Genomic DNA, 16,367 nt, shown 5'->3' with positions numbered 1-16,367 from the left:
GAGAGCAAGGTGATATAGGCCAGTGACAGAGGCCCACGCCTTCAAAGTAGGGAGCCTCCCTCTGCTCCTGCAGCCTCTGTCCAGGACAGACCAGCCAGGAGTAATCCTGGGGCTCTGGCCTCTGTGCCCTGTCTTGATGATGCTGGAGAGCATGACTGCTGCCCTGTCCAGGGGTGGCTACTGTTGAATCACCTGCACAGTAGACTCCAAGGACACAAGGAAGGCCACAGGGACCAGTTCCTGCTCCATGATTTCTTCTGTCAGGCGACTATTAAAAACGTGTATGTACACGCACGCATGTGTATTAAAGAATGGGTGACTGCTGTTGAACTAGCTCTGAGCAATCTGGAGCTGAATGTCCACTGACACGCAGAAGCTCTCCCAGTGGACTTCACTGGTTTATACCAGGGTGGGCGTGTCCCCAACTGGATTATACATTCCTTAAAGGACAGAAAAAGGATGCATGTATATGTGCTCAGCACCTGTCCTGTTTCAAGCCCCACCCAAGGTACTTGACCCTCGTATTTCAACTCGTTTTCACAGCATCACCCTCATTTTGTAGGTTAAGGAAGCTGAGGCTCAGAGAGTCGACCACGAGCTAGTTGGTGGGGGAGCTGGGTTTGACCTTCTCTACCACGCAGCCTCTGCCCTTTGTTTTTCTCACAGGACCACCCTAGGAATGGGACAGCACCCTCCTCCAGCAATGGGGGTTTCAGGCCTCAGAAATCCTCCTGAGGCCACGCCCTGGCCATGTCCCTGGACTCACCCGGCCATGCCCCCAGCACACCCATTGGCTGGCATGGTCTGTAGAATAGAGGACTAGAGGCCCGTCAAGGAGGGTGGTGATAAACCCACCTGTCAGGGAGGGGTCTCCAGGTCCCTTCAATACTAGGGAAAACCAGCATCAGCTCTGCACAGCCCAGAGTCCCAGGAGTGCAGGAGGGAAGGTTTTGGTGTGTGGCTCCTAAGGCACCCTGGGGCTGAGCATGGGAGCTGTACAGCACAGGAGGGGCGACCTCAGCCCCCTGTGGTCAGGGAGTCTGAGCAGCCTTTGGCAAGATCTGTAGTTATAATTGTGTCCTTATTATAAAAGTGATACATATTCACTGCAGAAAATTTAGAAACTACACATATGCAAAAAGAAGAAAAATTAAAATAACCCACAATCACACTACCCCGAAATAACTCCTGTTAACATTTTGAGCATATATACCCTCCCAGACTTTCCTATGCATAGAATATATATTTTGGTACCAAGTGGGATCATACTGTACATTCCATTTTGTAACTTTTTTCCATTTAACTATGTCTCATAACAAATCACTAAGTATTCTTCCACAACATCATTTTTAAATGGCTGAATTAGCCAAAGGATACTAAAAGGACAGCTGAAGACAGGAGACGAAAATTTTAAAATACAGAACACTGCAATTAAGCATTAAATAGGAAAATGACCTTTGTCAACAAATCAGCTCTACAGTTACAGAAAAATATGATTTTTTAAAGTTATCTTCCTCTTTAGTCCAAATTCTATAATATTATAAAAAACCAAACCTGACTTAAAGACATGACACTCAAAAGAGAGCCCCCTTCTCTGAGATCTTCTCTTACTGAAATGGATCAATGATGAAAATAGCCAGATCTGAGCATCTAAAAACCTTCTAGTCTACCTATGCGTGATCTCTACAGTTCTGAGAAGCAAAAGTATAGAGTAATTTAAAACAATAAGGGGTTATGTCTAGGGTTGTGTGTGTGTGTGTGTGTGTGTGTGTGTGTGTGTGTGTATAAAGGCAGTGGTGGATATCTGAGGATTTGTTGATGGATGAGTGAGATTGGGGTGGGGATGTATGTGTATGAAAGGTAATCAGTTCTGAGCAACGAGGAAAAGGTTTTGCTACTGCCCTTTGTAACTATAACTATGAACATTTCTACACTTGATCTGAGCTCAAAGTAGGGGGTGCTCCCCTTGGCTGTTGATGTCTTCAGAAACAAACAACATCATAGTTCTGAAGGGCTGACTTGACTTCCTCTTACTGCAGGTTTAATGGACTGAATGATTGTGTCCCCACAAAATGCGTATGTTGAAGCCCTAACCCTCCATGTGATGGTACGTGGAGGTCGAGCCTTTGGAAGGTGATCGGGGTTAGATGAGGCCATGAGGCTTGGGCCCTCGTCGTGATGGGATTAGTGTCCTAATAGGAAGAAACACCAGAGCCCTCTCCCCACCACGTGAGGACAGCAAGAAGGCAGCAGTCTGCAAGCCAGGAAGGGGGCCCTGACCAGAACCTGACCACACCACATCTTGATCTCAGACTTCCAGCCTCCAGAACTGTGAGAAATAAATTTCTGCTGCTTAAGCCACCTAGTCTGTGGTATTCTGTCATGGCAGCCAAAGTAGGCTAAGACCTCAGGTAAGCTGTCTAGGGTAGTTTGGGGACGGTAAGATTGCAGTCATCTGGACTTTGTCAAGCCATTCCCCAAGGAGAGACCCACTGGGGGCACATACAGAGGTGGGAGGAGTGAGGAACCTGAACCCAGGACTCACGGCTGCTCTGCCAGAAGGAGGTGTGTCCATCAAATATGAAATGGGAGCTCGGGCTGGGTCTGCTGTTTCACGATGACGACGATGAAGTGCAAAGAGCTTGGGGACGGCCCAACAGGGCTGCTCACGGATGAGGCTTGGGCAGAGCTCCCGGGCTCCCTCCCACAATGGCCTCACTATGTTTGCGGCCTTCTTCTCCCGCCATGAGCCCAACAGAACAGGGGGAAATGAACGGAGAACACCTGCAGGCTTGTAAGGGCCAGAGCCAGGGCCAACTCCAAGAAGGACAAAGAGGGCTCCTGCAGGGTCAGGAGAAATCCTGGGGCCAAAAACACGGGGTTCCGCTCCAGGGACCAGGGGTTGGGGCACTGAGAGCAGTTCTGCACAGACTCAGGCCCTCACCAGAGCAGGATGAGCCCGGGTGCTGGAGGGGCTGAGAACCACCCCCCAGGTCCGGCCTCAGGACCAGCAAGCAGCTATTCCTACCACTGGTCCCCGCAGCTTGGTTGAAAATCCAAGGACGAGATTGTCCTGGGGCAGAACTAAGGGTGACTGGCCGTAAGCTGTGCCAGCCTTAGATTCACTGTGACCCAAATCCGAGCTTGGAAAGCATCATGGGCGCCAAGCACCGGTGGCTTCTGGTTTATTGCTTATCTTTTCTGTGCACTTTAGGGAAGCTGCTTTAGGGAAATGCCAACCTACCACGTATGAAATAAAGCTAGGATCTCTTTCCAGCCTAGAGGCTGAACCCAGGGAGAACAGGGCACAGGCACTCAGGGTGCTGGTGGCCCTGGGAGACACTGGTGCCTAGAGTGCTGCTACAAGACGGGAAGTCCAGGCCACGGCTGGTGCAGGGCTGGGTGATCCAGCACCTCTCTGTGCCACAAGGACACAGCTTCTGCCCCCTGCCCGCTCTGCACCCTCCCGCCAGGCTGGAAGCAGGATGGCTGCGGTAGATCCATAACAACGTCCTGAGGCCTCTCTTAGAAGCCAAGAACTGTTCACGGAAGCTGACCCTCCCTGCTGGAAGATACTCCTCTTGTCTCATTAGCCAGAACCAGTCACGGCTAAGAGCACAGGATCTCCCATGGACCAAGTGCTCAGCCCTGAGGTCAGGGTGGGCCTCACTCTCCCCAGCCCTGCCCGAGGGGGTGGGAGGATGGACACCTGCACCAAGCCCAGGTCAGTAAGAAGAAGGGGGAGGGCTCAGATGCCCCTGGGAGCTGGTCAGCCTGTGGGGCCCTCTCCCCAGCAAGGCTCTCCCCTGCCTGCCCTCTGGAGATGTCACCGGGAGCTGGCTGTCTTCACTCTCACTATACCTTTACCTTCTCACTCATCCCCCAGAGCACTCACCCCAACGTTTGGGTCCACAGGTGATCCAGAGGGTAGAAAATGGCCCAGCTGCCCCTCTGGGGTTCCTGGGCTCACAGGTCAGCTGCATGGCCAGAGGGCCTGGCCAGGCCACATTCTGGGGGGCACAGGGCAAGACAGGATGGCCAACTCCCAAGGACAAAGTCGCCTGGATGGGGATGACCATTCCAACGCAGGAATGGCCTGTGCCAGGGCCCTGGGAGACCTGCAGGATTTGCATTTGTGGGGCCACTGGCTGAGCAGAGTTGGAAGAGTCCACACGGACAGTGGGTCCGCCAGGCAGTAGGAGGGGCCCCTCTTCTACTGGGAGCATTCGAGCCCCCAGTCATAAGCCAGCCTCTGGGGAAGGGGCTGGTTTCCTCCGTGCAGACCACTCAAAGAGCCCAGCCCCCTCCGCCTGTGAGTAGTGGTCGCTGCAGGTCCGTCTGCACAGTGCCTCCCTCCGCAGCTTCGCACACACCGAGAGACTCTCTCTCCTCGCCCTTCCCACTTCCATTCATGGCTAGAATTCAGAGACCCCACAGCGGGACAGGGAGGAAAAGTTACCATCCCCTTGGCCTGACAGCTTGACCCCAGAACCCCCATTATGCTAATCACCACCCAACTCACACCCTTGTCTTGTGCCACATAGTCCTGGCAACACCAGTAACATACATGTGCGTTCCAGTAAAATGCACCACCACATCCTGTAAATTCGCCAGCCGAGGGGCCCTGCTTAAATGCAGCTCAATAAGCATGCGCTTGTGGCCACATCAGTTCTGTCAAAGGTGCGCCATTGTGCTGACGGACAGATGGACAAGCCAGGCTTCCCTTGACTCTCGGGCTGCCAGCCATTGGCTTCTTCCTGCTGAATGAGGCACCGAAGACTCTAAGAGGAGCCGGCCGTGGGCTCCTGGGGCCGCACCTGGCCTAGCACTTTGTACAGAGAGTCCCCTGTTGTCTTCTCCATCCTCTAAGGGACACAGAAGGTGGGACATTGACCTGCTTGGCAGATATATTTGTCTCCTACGGCCGCCGTAACAAACTAAGTGGCTTAAAACAACACCAATTTTATTCTTGAACAGCTCTGGAGGCCAAAAGCCCGAAACTAAGGTGTCGGCAGCGCTATGCGCCCTGGAATGGCTTGTGCTGCATCACTCCAATCCCTGCCTCCGCCCTTACATGGCTGGCTGTCTTTGTACGTCCTCTCCTCTTCTTACAGGACACCAGTCTCTGGATTTAGGGCCCACCCTACCCCAGTATGACCTCATCTTAACTTGATTAAATCTACAAAGACCTATTTTCCAAATAAGATCCCATTCACAGGCTCCCGGAATTAGGACTTGGACGTATGGGGACACAAAGCAGCGCACAGAGTAGGTCTCTCCTGGCAGGTGAAGGGTGGACAGGCGCTTACACCAGTGCCAGGGTTGTCCCCCCACACCCCTCCATCACCCACATGCCAGCCAGCCTCTGCTCCAGTGCCCCAGGGCGGAGTCCTCACGGCCTCCTGAGTCCCGCTGATGCTCACGTCTCTCAGACAGAACCAAATTCTGTCTCCCTAGAGCTTACACCCACACATCCTTTTTCTGCCTTTGAACACAAAGGGACAAACCTACTTCCTCCTCCACCACGACAGACCTTTGAGTAAGTGGAGCACGGCAGCAGGCCCATCCCCACCCACCCTACCTCTCCAAGTCTCCTGGTAGCTTCAAGGGCCCACCTGTCATGGGTGTGCATCCATGCACACCCCAGCTGAGCCAGCCCCACTGGCTACTGACTCTCCTAAAGCAAGACACAGAACTGACCACAAATGCCCCGAGGAGATGCTTCTCCCCAAACATGCACAGGGTGCTGTGGGCATAAGGCTGAGAGTGCTGGAGAGGGAAGGTTCAGGGACTCTGGATCCTGGCTGAGGGTGTGGGGTGGGGATGGGGACAGCCCCTCACCCGAGGTCGGGCTATGGGGCCCCCAGCGTGGGAGACAGATGGAAGAAGAGCTGGTCCCAGCCAGTCTGTTGATAAAATCTGTGTGATCGTGTGATGACTTGTCTCCCAGAGGCTGACAGCAGGGTCAGGTCCTGTGTGTGTACCTGGAGCTTGACAAAGTCTTGTTGAATAAATGAATGAATGAATGAGTGAATGAGTTAATGGCTGAAGTGGACTGGGGGAACTGGAGACTCCCCATCTTTCCCCCTTCCACCTTGCAGCCCCTGAGATGCCTCCCTGTGGACTTACATGGTGAATGTGGCTGTTGAGGAGATGCCCACGATCAGAGCAGGACACCCTCAGTGCTGCCTCCCAACGCCCAGTTCCCTCCTCTGGAGCAGAGCTTCCTGTGCGTGCAGAGAAAGCAGGATAATAAAGGGGTGGGGTTTTGAAAGCCATCCAGGGCTGCCGGCTGTCTTTGGGGCAGCACCAGGGCAGTGAAGCACTAACTGAGACTCTCGAGCCACACATGGTTCCTTTAAACCCAGGAGTTTCAGACAAAAAGATCAGCAGACCTTAGGCACCCAGTGGGGCTGGAGGTCTACCATTGTCATTAGACCCAGAAGGCCACCACCATGAGAAGCTCAGGTCTAAGGCTTCGAGATCAGGTGATGGTTTAACACAGCTGGTCCAGAAGCAACTCCAAGACTGCATGTAATAGTCAAAGTTTGAGAGTGGCCCATATATAAAGAGCACCCTGGAACGAATAAAGAAAAAAGACTCTATGGAAACATAGACAAAGCACATGAACAGACAGTTCACAGAAGTCAAATGCAAATGAACAATAAACACAGAAAAAGATAATGAACCTTCCTAAAGTTGAGGAAATGTAAGTTAAAATGATATTTTGTACCTTAGACTGGCAAGTATTTTAAGAAATAATAATAACTGATACTGGTATGGATGTAGGATAAAGGATTCTCACATGGTGTGGAGAGATCTGTAAATACTTTCAACTTTGTAAAGCAATCCAGCTGTAGTTATTAAAATTTAACATATACATGCCCTTGGCCCCAATAATTCTACTTTGGGGATTTTCTCCAAAAAAGCAGAAAGTACCGGGAAAATACATAGCATATGCACATGGGTGGGTCAGTATGAGCAAAGGGGAGATTTGGGGAGGGGACACTTCCAACTGTTAGCAGAAGTCAGAAGTCACCCCGGAGAGCTGGATCTGGGGAGGAACAAAGGAGACTAATCGTTTCACATTAGACACTTCTGTCTTGGAAGACCTAATACAATAAATAAATAATGACTTTTATAACTCATGTGACTGCATTTTTTAAATGACTATGGAAATGATTTCGAAATGAAGCCTTTCTACCTCCCCTGCTGTTATAGGTGGCATTGCCAGATTTAGCAAATAAAAACACTGGATCTTTGGATAAGTTTGAATTTCAGATAAACAACATTTTAAAAAAATATATAAGTATGTCCCATGCAATATTTGGCACATACTTGCACAAAAAAATTCTTCATTTTTCATCTGAAATTCAAATTTAACTGGGCATCCCGGGTTTTATCTAGCAACCCTAGTTACAGGGGGAGGGAAAAGGAAGATCTCTGCAACTCTAATTTAAATCCATTTCTTCTAGCTCCCCGTGAAAACCTGTCATAGCCATGACGACATTTTTTTCTCCCAGTGATCACACGCACTCACGCACACGCACACACACTCACATGTTTTGATCATCACTCATCACCCTCCAAAAGAGCATCCTCTGACTTGCACGCACTGATGTTCGTCACGGCTCTTATTTGAGAGTCAGGATGTCACGTCAAGTCTCCTAGAGCAGCATCTGTGCCTTTCCCATTCTGTGTCCAAGCCCAGCAGTGCTGGGCGCACAGAAAACAGTCAGCAAACTGGGGGAAGCCAATTAACAGAGGACCAGGCATGCCCTGGAGGGAGGATGGTGCCCCTCTTCAAGGTGTGTGGCATTCAGCTTCCGGCCAGTTGCTTTGCTGGGTCACGCCCCCCGACTTCTTAGCCATGGTGGGCATCTTGGAACCTGCTCTATCCGCCAGGTCTGCCTCTGTCCCCCCTCTCCCAGCACTGAACACACAATGCATGAACCTCATACAGAGTGGACTAAGCCGTTGCTTCCAAAGGCTATATTTGCATCTCATTCCACATGATTCACTTGCTGTCAGGGCGAGGAGACCCAGGGCTGAGGACGGGGAGTCTGGAGCCAGGGCAACCTTGGCCAGCTTGCAGGCTGCTCAAACTCCTCACGCGTACAAGTGGAGGTTGGGCAGATGTTCTTGAAGGGATTTCTAAGCCTTCTGGGTTTAAGGTCAGACGTGTCCCCAGCCCTCCTATTCCAGAGTATGCCACTAGCCCACTCTTGCCCAAAGCAGAGAATGTGACCGCTAGCCACAGGAAAGTCCTCGGCCCTCTCCTTGAGCCCCAGGAGGCTCTGCAGGCCCAGGTATCCTGATGGAATCGCTGCTTAACCCGCTGTCCATCGTGTGGAGTTGCGAGCTGAGGCCGCGGACGCGACATTAGCATTACAACCCACACTGATCTTTGTCAATTACGCTCCAGTATTTGAGCTCTAACCAGCTTTAAATTGAATCAGGACGAAATCATCAGAATAAAAAGAGCCCAAGCCCCAGTCTTTCAATTCCAGCACTGGAAAAAAAAAGTTATACATTTCATAATGGCCTTCTACCCCATGATGAACAGGAAAAATAAATTAGATTCCAAGCTAAGGGTATATTTATGCAATTTCATTATATGCCCATGAGCAAGCCTGGTTTTCACCAAGATAAAAATGAGCTCTCAGAAACACTCGCACTAAATAAATGGAGTGATTTAACAGCTTAATGGGGAGTGTGGAGGAGGAACTGAAGGACAATGTCAAAAATGGAAAATAAAAATAAGAGGGACGTCTTACATGCCTCCCGTGCTGCGTGCACAACGCCAGAGGTGCCGGGTCTGTGTAGCCCTCTGGGCAGCATCTCTCTTCTTGGTGCCCTGGGTGACCAAGGCTAGGATGGGCGGAGGGAACGTGGGTTTTCCCCGAGACAAGGAGCACTGCAGCTCTGCACACTGGTGCAGAACATCTGCCCCCAGAGCCCCAGGCCCAGAGGTCAGCTCTTCAGAGTCCATCCCGGCTTCCAGAGACGACCTCGCTGCAATAGCTTCTGCAGTAAAACTCCGGGTTATCTTAGCCCTTCTGGTTCTCATCACCAACCTTTCTTCCCTCCTTTCCAGAAGTTCCTCTCGGTTCTTTTGCTTCCATATCAGAGTTACCTGACGTTAGTGTGGCACCAGCTTGGGGGGCAGATGTGGCACCTCCATGCCCACGGGGTCCCCTCCAGGGTCCCCACACACCGGTTGCCAAGCCTTCACCTTAGCATTTCTTTTGCCAGAAGTGAAAACATGTGCTCTGCTGCCTTCGAACTCTCCAAGCGTGCAGGTTTTTTTTTTTTTTTTCCGGTGCACTGTTTACCATGCGATGCTCTGGAACCTCTGTGTGAGAGGCGTTGTGGAAGCTTGGTTGTTGTGAAGGTTGACAAAATAATGGATTTATTTTTATTTTTTTAATGCATATTTACAAGGCTGGAGGGTGTCTCCCGAAAACCCCAGTGGTGTATAGCTGGGAAGAACTCGGAGTTAGACAGCTCCGGGACCTCTCTCAAAGGCAGCGCTTTCGACTTCCTGAGGTCCCCTTTTCAGCCTCGCTAAGGGGCTCCCTGGTGCTGTCAACAAGGGCAAGGAAAAGGTCATCGACTCCTGGAATGTCAATCCCCGGGCACCTTCTGGGGGAATCTCCCTCTTCACAGATAAGGATATAAAGGCTCTGAGAGATCAGGAGGGATCCCGCTCATCCGTGTGGGCAGGGTGCAGGCGGGGTGCGGGCGGGGGGTGGGGTCTTACCTCACCCTGCCCCACAGAAATATCATGCCAGCCACAAGGGTCATTACATGTTCTAGCAGCCACATTAAAAAAATGTTTTAAGTGAGTGAAATTAATTTTAATAATATATTTTATGTAACCCAATATATCCAAAATATTATTGTCACTATGTAATCCACATAAGAAATTAGTAATGAGATGATTCACATGCTTTGTCAGCATGCTGCGTCTTTGAAATCCGGTGTGCATTCTATACCCACAGCCCATCTCCACCGGGACGGGCCACAGGCTAGTGGCTTCCCTCTCAGGCGACGCCAGCACAGAACTCCTTCGTGTCACAATCGTCTCACTTACAAACAGCCCCAAGCCTAAAAGTCAACCATGCAGCCACATGTGGCTGCAGACCGGTGCAGGGAAATATGCCCATTGCTCAGAAAGGCGTGTTTACAACCTTCATGATTAGTGACCTCCCAAAACAGCTATGAGACCATAATGAAAAATCACCAACCCCATGACTCCTCGGGCATCTTCTGTGTTAAGAACGAAGAACTCTGCAGGGGACGTACTGCTACATCCTCTGCATAGCTCTGAGAGGCAAGTCCTGTCATCACTGCGACATCCCATCGATAGCAGAGGCTGTGATGGGGTTGCTGCAGAATCACACAGTGAGTCAACAACCATCAGGGAGCTGAAACATCAATGTTTATCAACCTCTGAGGGCAGAGTATCCCGTCCTGACAAAGAGAAACCACTTAGAACCAAACAGGCACGGGATTCCCCTACTTCGCACTTCGGGCAGCCTTCGGCCAAAAGGGACAAAACCTCAACGTGGGGTGAAACCAAGACCCTCCTGCCTCTGCATGTTCCCTCCTTTCCCAGGGCCTCCAAGGGGAAAACGTAAACAAACAAGCAGATAGATAAATACCAACCAACGAAGATAAAACAAGCTGTGAAGATTAAGCATGCCGAGCTCGCACTGGCCTGGGCCTCGTGGTCTTAGGTACCAAGCCCATCAGCTTATTAGTGCAGACAGAGCTGGAACTCCACAGCACAGTGTGATTCCCGGCTCCCACCCAGTAAAAATGCAGAGCGACTGACTGACCAGCAAAGACACAGCCAGTGTCCACAGAAAGGGGCACGGGGGTAGCTGGAGCGCCAAGAAGCTTTCTGAGGACACGCTGGGACAGAGGTATCCAAATACCCACCCAGACCCCCGCCCTCGGCATTGACGGGCTCCTTCCTGCCTGCTGAGGTTGGGGTCGGGTCCATAGCAGCCTGGCTGTCATCCTCACAGCGGCCCCACTAGCAGGTTTGAGGATACTGGGTCAGTGGCTGGTTGGCAGTGGTGCCTGGACCCAACCCCGGCCGCTCGCTGTTTCAATATCACCTGCTCAGGTTTTTGTCCCTCCTTGCCAGTCAGGCGGGGCCCTACCTGTACCAGGAAAAAGCACCAGCGTCGGCCCCTGGGATGCTGTAAAGCTCAGGACGTGGGCTGCTCTGTTGTCACGTGGTGATGACTGGTGCTGGGGGAAGGAGACCTCGAGGAAACGCGGGAAATGAAGAGGTCTGTCTCCTTGGTTGCTGGGGAACTGATTTGGAGAAAGGGGAGCAGGAATGAAGAGGAGAGAGGGGAGGGAAAGAGCAGAGAGAGAACGAGTCCTCCCCAGGCTTCAAGAAGTTTGCTCCTCCTACCGGAGCTCCTCCACCTTCCTGCCCTGCCGACCTGACACCCTGAGAACCACCCGTGGGCACCGCGCCTGCCACGACACGGCCGCCAGGCCCCCAGCAGACAGCGCCCGGCCGCCTTCCTTGACGGCCCCTGTAAGGGTGTCTGCCTGCATCCTCAGGCTCTGTCTGCGTCCCCAAGCCACCCCCTCGATGCTCTTACATAACTTGGGTCCTTCCCCACCCACGAGCAGCGCCGTCCTCCCAGTCCCCCCACCTTCTAGACACGGGGGTGGAACATCTGCTCGCACCGCTCGCTCCTCTCCAAGGGAACACCGTCCCCCACACACCACACCCCAAACTCAAACACTGTCACCCTCCCCCAAAGCAGCAGGGGAGAAAAAATAACATAAAATAAAAACATGCTACCACTGCCGCCCACCACATCATTAAGGGCAAGAAAAACTCTCCTACAAATAAAACTCTTTCCTTCTTGTTCTAGAAAAACAGTAACGAATCCTGGGGTGGGGCGGGTGGGGGGCGCAGAACGCAGGGAGGGAGCAGACGAGGGCTGCTCTGCCTTTTCATCTCCATTGCTGAAATCATCTTTGATATTTCTTATTTTTAAAAAAGAAAGGAGAGAACTCCACAGAGGGGCGAGCACAGGCTCCCAGGGCTCCTACAGCATTCGTGTGGGGGGAGGGTATTAGAATTCAGTACCAGGAAGTGGCATCTGGGGCCCCAGTTTCCCCTGCCCTTGTCCTCACTCCCCTCCCTACAAAGGAGCACATCTAATGGAACAGAGGAGGGGCCGTGTTTGGTTTTGGATCAAGAGGCCAAGATCTACATCGTTGGAACCCCGACATGATGGGAGACATCATGGGAGACACACGTCTCCCCACTCCTACCACAACCTCAAGGAAGTGAGAGAGCCAGGGTTCCTGTGTCCTTCCAGCCAGCTGAGCACTAAACGGCTGCCTTCCCTTCCAAACGCTTCCATGAAAGCAAGAGGGAAATCCATAATTTTTCCCCAGGAGACTCTGTCTAATCCACTTCCCGTTATCCAATTCAGCCTCACAGTTGAGACTACGGTTGCCTTTTCTGTGTGTTCTCAGCTTCTCTGTGTCCCCACTGCCCTGGTCTGGATGCCCACACCCGGATGCAGCCAAGAGTCCGTCTGGTTCAGCGTCTGGGTGCACACTCACTCCCCCTCTCACTCACTCGGCTTACTGCACTGTCTTTGGAGGGTCTTAGTGGGCATGGAAGGCTCCCCTTTGATTATCCCTATATAGCTAACTCTGTGTGTGTGTGTGTGCGCGCGCACATGAGTGTATACTACATGCAAAAAACATCCTGTTACAACCTAGATAAATCCCAAATGTGTGGGATACAATTTACAGATGTGCATAACAACATATTTAAAGCAAATAGTCTTCAAGAGGCTACAGGTGGGTCCAGGAAGGTCACGGCTGCGGTCTGAATCTCAGGAGGTTCTTATCTCCCCGGAGCTAAATTCCCACCTGTCGCCACTGCTGAGCCATGAGTGTGTGAATCCTTCATGGACAATTCTAGGTATGGCAGGGAAAAGCCCAAACCCCAGGCTTCTTTCCCGTCAAAACAGAGGGATCCAGCCCTGGAAAGGCGCGTTTATGGAGGACCTACTGGGTCTTTCACAGAGTCTCCCCCTCTCAGCCACAAGGCTGGACAAACAGGCTCCATCAGGTGAAATGTTGTCACCAGGGTCTCACAACTGCCAGTGTGGTCCTGTCTGCACCCTGAGCTCATCTAATCTCTGCTCTAAGCCCTCGATACCCAGCACCCAAAGAGCCAGCTTTCTAAAGAGCGATGACTGATGGCTTGTCCAAGTAGGTGCACGAGGAGCAGGGCATCCCTTACTTCCCTGCTGGCGCCCCCAGCCATCCTGTCCCCATAGTTAAGGTTCAGTACGTGGCAGGCATCCCGCTCAGGGCTGAAAATGGAAGCTGGATGTTGGGCACCGCCCTCCCACCAGGGAGACCCTCACAGGCAAACCGTTGCCATGATGGAGAACAGCACAGAATGATGACAGACCAGGAAAAGGAGCATTCCCGCTGTCCAGTGGCTCAGAGGTCACAGAATCTGGAGGGCCCACATCACTCCTCTTCCCTTTTCTATTAAAAATCTGCTGCCTGCAGGAGGAGGGCAGGGGAGAACCAGGCATGGGACCCCAGGAGCAAGTCCCCAGACAAGCTCTCTCACCCACTCCCTCCTCGGAATGGGGGTCCACTTGCCAAAACAAATCTGGAGCACAGGCAGGAAATGCTCATGCTGCATTTTCAGAGAACCTCCGCTCAGTAAAAAAGAGAGAGACGTCTTTTTATTCCGGTCGAGCAGCTGCTTGTCCAGCACCGACAGCACACATGAGGCCAACAGAGAAAGAAAAAGGGGAGATGGGACAGGAGGCTCCAGGGAGGTTCAGGGAATAGCGGGGCGCGGGGGTGCTCCACCACGGTGCTCCCCCTGGAACAGGCCTGAGTGCCCAGCTGCACCCAAACACGCTCATGTGTGCAGATTCCAAGCACCCCACGTCCCCTGACCTGTGGTGAAGGACCCTGATCTTTTCCCATACTCCCCTTGGCCGATAATTCATTCAGGGAGGCTTTGCCATGGGGTGGCTGCCTCCCCACAACCCTGGAGGAAAACCAGCTTCCCTCCTCACTCGCTGTGGTCTAAACGGCCTGGAGCTAGTCAGGAAATTCCTTTGCCTTTATTCAAATCTTAGGGAAAAATCAAATTCCCAGGCAGAGCCTCGCACAGGGCTGGCGGCCACCACCCACATGGTAGAGTGGGCCACCCCTGCCGTAAAGGAATGGGAGCAGCACAGGGTGCTCCCAGCTCTGGGCAGGCCCCAGGAATCGACCCCAGAAGATCCAGCCTGGCTCAGAGCAGGTGTCATTCCAGAGGCCGTCCTAGATGAAGCCATAGTGCTGGGTCCTGGGTCTGAGGATGCCCACTCCCAGAGACACACTTAGCCCCCACCCTCACCCACTGCTCCCCTCTCTCTCTCCCACACTCTCCCAGAGAAGAAGGACCAGCTTGCATTTGAGATTCCCGGAGGCCAGAAGTCCAAGCAGGCATCTTGCCAGGGGTGGGGGGAGGCAGCGGTTCCCTTCCCCCTCTGAAGGGCCAGCACAGCCCTGTGACATGGCTCTGTCACCACCCCCAGAGCCACAGGTGTACCTGGGATGGTGGTACAGACCAATCCAAGAGAAATGTGCTTGTTAAATAGCACCAGCTCCTGGAGAAGGGGTCTGCTTGGATCTGCCCCCCATCCCCAGGCTTCAGCTCCCTGGGCCTCCATTCTCCTCTGTGAAGTAGGAGACACCAGCTTCTTTGGCATGGCATTGTTCCTCCACAGGACTTCTCTAAACCTGAGAATATAGCCTGTTCACATCTGCAGCTTTCATACATCTTTGGGCATCTCTTCAGTCCCAGTGCCTATGTCAGGGCCTGGCACACAGTAGGTGCTCAGTAAATATTTGTGAAATGAATATAGAAATGCTTCCTTGTTGCATTTCATTTTATCCTCATAAAAACCCTGTGAGCTAGCAAGAGCCCTCATTAGCCTACTGGGGACAGTCATCATTATTGCAGGAACCGATGTGGTTGACTGTAGGAACACTCTGTTTGCATCATCTCGTGTCTTTCTTTCCTCCAAGCCGTGAGGTGGTACGATTATTATCGCTGTTTTGCAGATGGAAAAACTGAGGCTCAGGATGGGGAGATGCATTGCCCGAGGTCCCTTGTCCCCAGATCAGAACTGACGCCAATTTTAACCCAGCCAGCCTTTGCCGGCTTTCCACGAAGGCTAAGGAAAGGCTGCTGGTGAGCAAGAGAAAACAAAGCCTCAGGTTTTCACCAGGGTCTCTGGGTTCTACCAAGCAGGAGCTTGTCTTATTTAAAAAGTCCTAAGGGAGGCTCTGGAACGACATGGAGGTGGATGGGGCTCAGCCTCCAGGTGGGAGCCTGCGATGAAGAAGCACAGCTGTCGAGCTGGCTGTCACCCACTCCTCCAGGGCAGGGGGAGGCCCACACAGCCCTGGGAATGAGCAGATAGCTCCCCCCTTTTCCACTGGAGACAGGCAGGGATGCAGCTCAACAGAAGTTACAGGCAACTGCAGCTCTGAGGCAGGCAGAGCTCAGGTTTCTTTGGAGACTCGAGAATGATCTATCTGACACCAGTGTTAGAGTAACCAGAAGACTCTTTAAGGAGATCAGGGCAATGGTTTGTGTCTGTGTTGAGACGGGGCAGTGACTCCTGCCTCCAACCCAGAGGGTGGCTTTGGAGGACACCCCAGGGAGATGAGGGGGGCTCGGCAGAGCAGGCCTGAGGCTTTCCTGTGCCGCTGAGGGACAGGAGCCCCCAGGAGAGGATGAGACAGAGAAAGGAAAGAGGAAGCAGATTCCTGCTCGCACTCCACATCCCTGTCCCTCAGGAGGGAGAGGAAGGGAGAGGGGACAACATGAATATTCCTTCACCATGTGGCCCAATATCACAGCTGAGAAGTCCCCACAGCTGTGGGCACAAGCCTCTGCCTGGAAGAGCTAACTTTAAAATAAGAAGAGTTGAATCATCATAAAAAGTAAGAATTTTCCAGGCTCAGAGACATGATAGATGAAGCAGTTTACCTAAAAAGCCCCAGTGTTCTGGGAAGAACACACACCAAAAAACCCAAAACTGTGAGAAAGCAGCCTCCAAGGGCACAATGAAGGCACATCGACTGTCCCTGCTGGGCACCCCCTGAGAGCACTGGTGTATCCCCCCCTCAAATCCTTCTTCTTTCTCTCTTCTGGGGTCTACACTAGGAAAAGTCTACACCAGAACAACGGGTCAGAGACAGGCCTCCACCCAGCTAGGGCCTAGTTAGGCTTATGAACCTAAATACCCCATGTGTATGAGAGGTCAGGCACAGGGTGCTTG

At 52.3% G+C, this 16,367-nt stretch overlaps 2 non-coding genes across 2 annotated transcripts; both read left to right on the top strand.

Annotated features, from left to right (window-relative positions):
- Positions 1 to 1,618: 1,618 nt before the first annotated feature.
- Positions 1,619 to 1,697, top strand: LOC132479377 (small nucleolar RNA U2-19). Its single transcript, XR_009530499.1, has one exon. It is a non-coding gene; the product is annotated as a small nucleolar RNA U2-19 (small nucleolar RNA).
- A 175-nt stretch (positions 1,698 to 1,872) lies between these two features.
- On the top strand, positions 1,873 to 1,948 carry LOC132479375 (small nucleolar RNA U2-30). The gene has a single exon (XR_009530497.1). It is a non-coding gene; the product is annotated as a small nucleolar RNA U2-30 (small nucleolar RNA).
- Positions 1,949 to 16,367: the final 14,419 nt, after the last annotated feature.

The sequence above is a fragment of the Mesoplodon densirostris genome, chromosome 18 (genome assembly GCF_025265405.1).
Source record: "Mesoplodon densirostris isolate mMesDen1 chromosome 18, mMesDen1 primary haplotype, whole genome shotgun sequence".
Taxonomy (NCBI): domain Eukaryota; kingdom Metazoa; phylum Chordata; class Mammalia; order Artiodactyla; family Ziphiidae; genus Mesoplodon; species Mesoplodon densirostris.
Note: the sequence above shows the minus strand (reverse complement) of the source record. Positions and strands in the feature narration are given on the sequence as shown.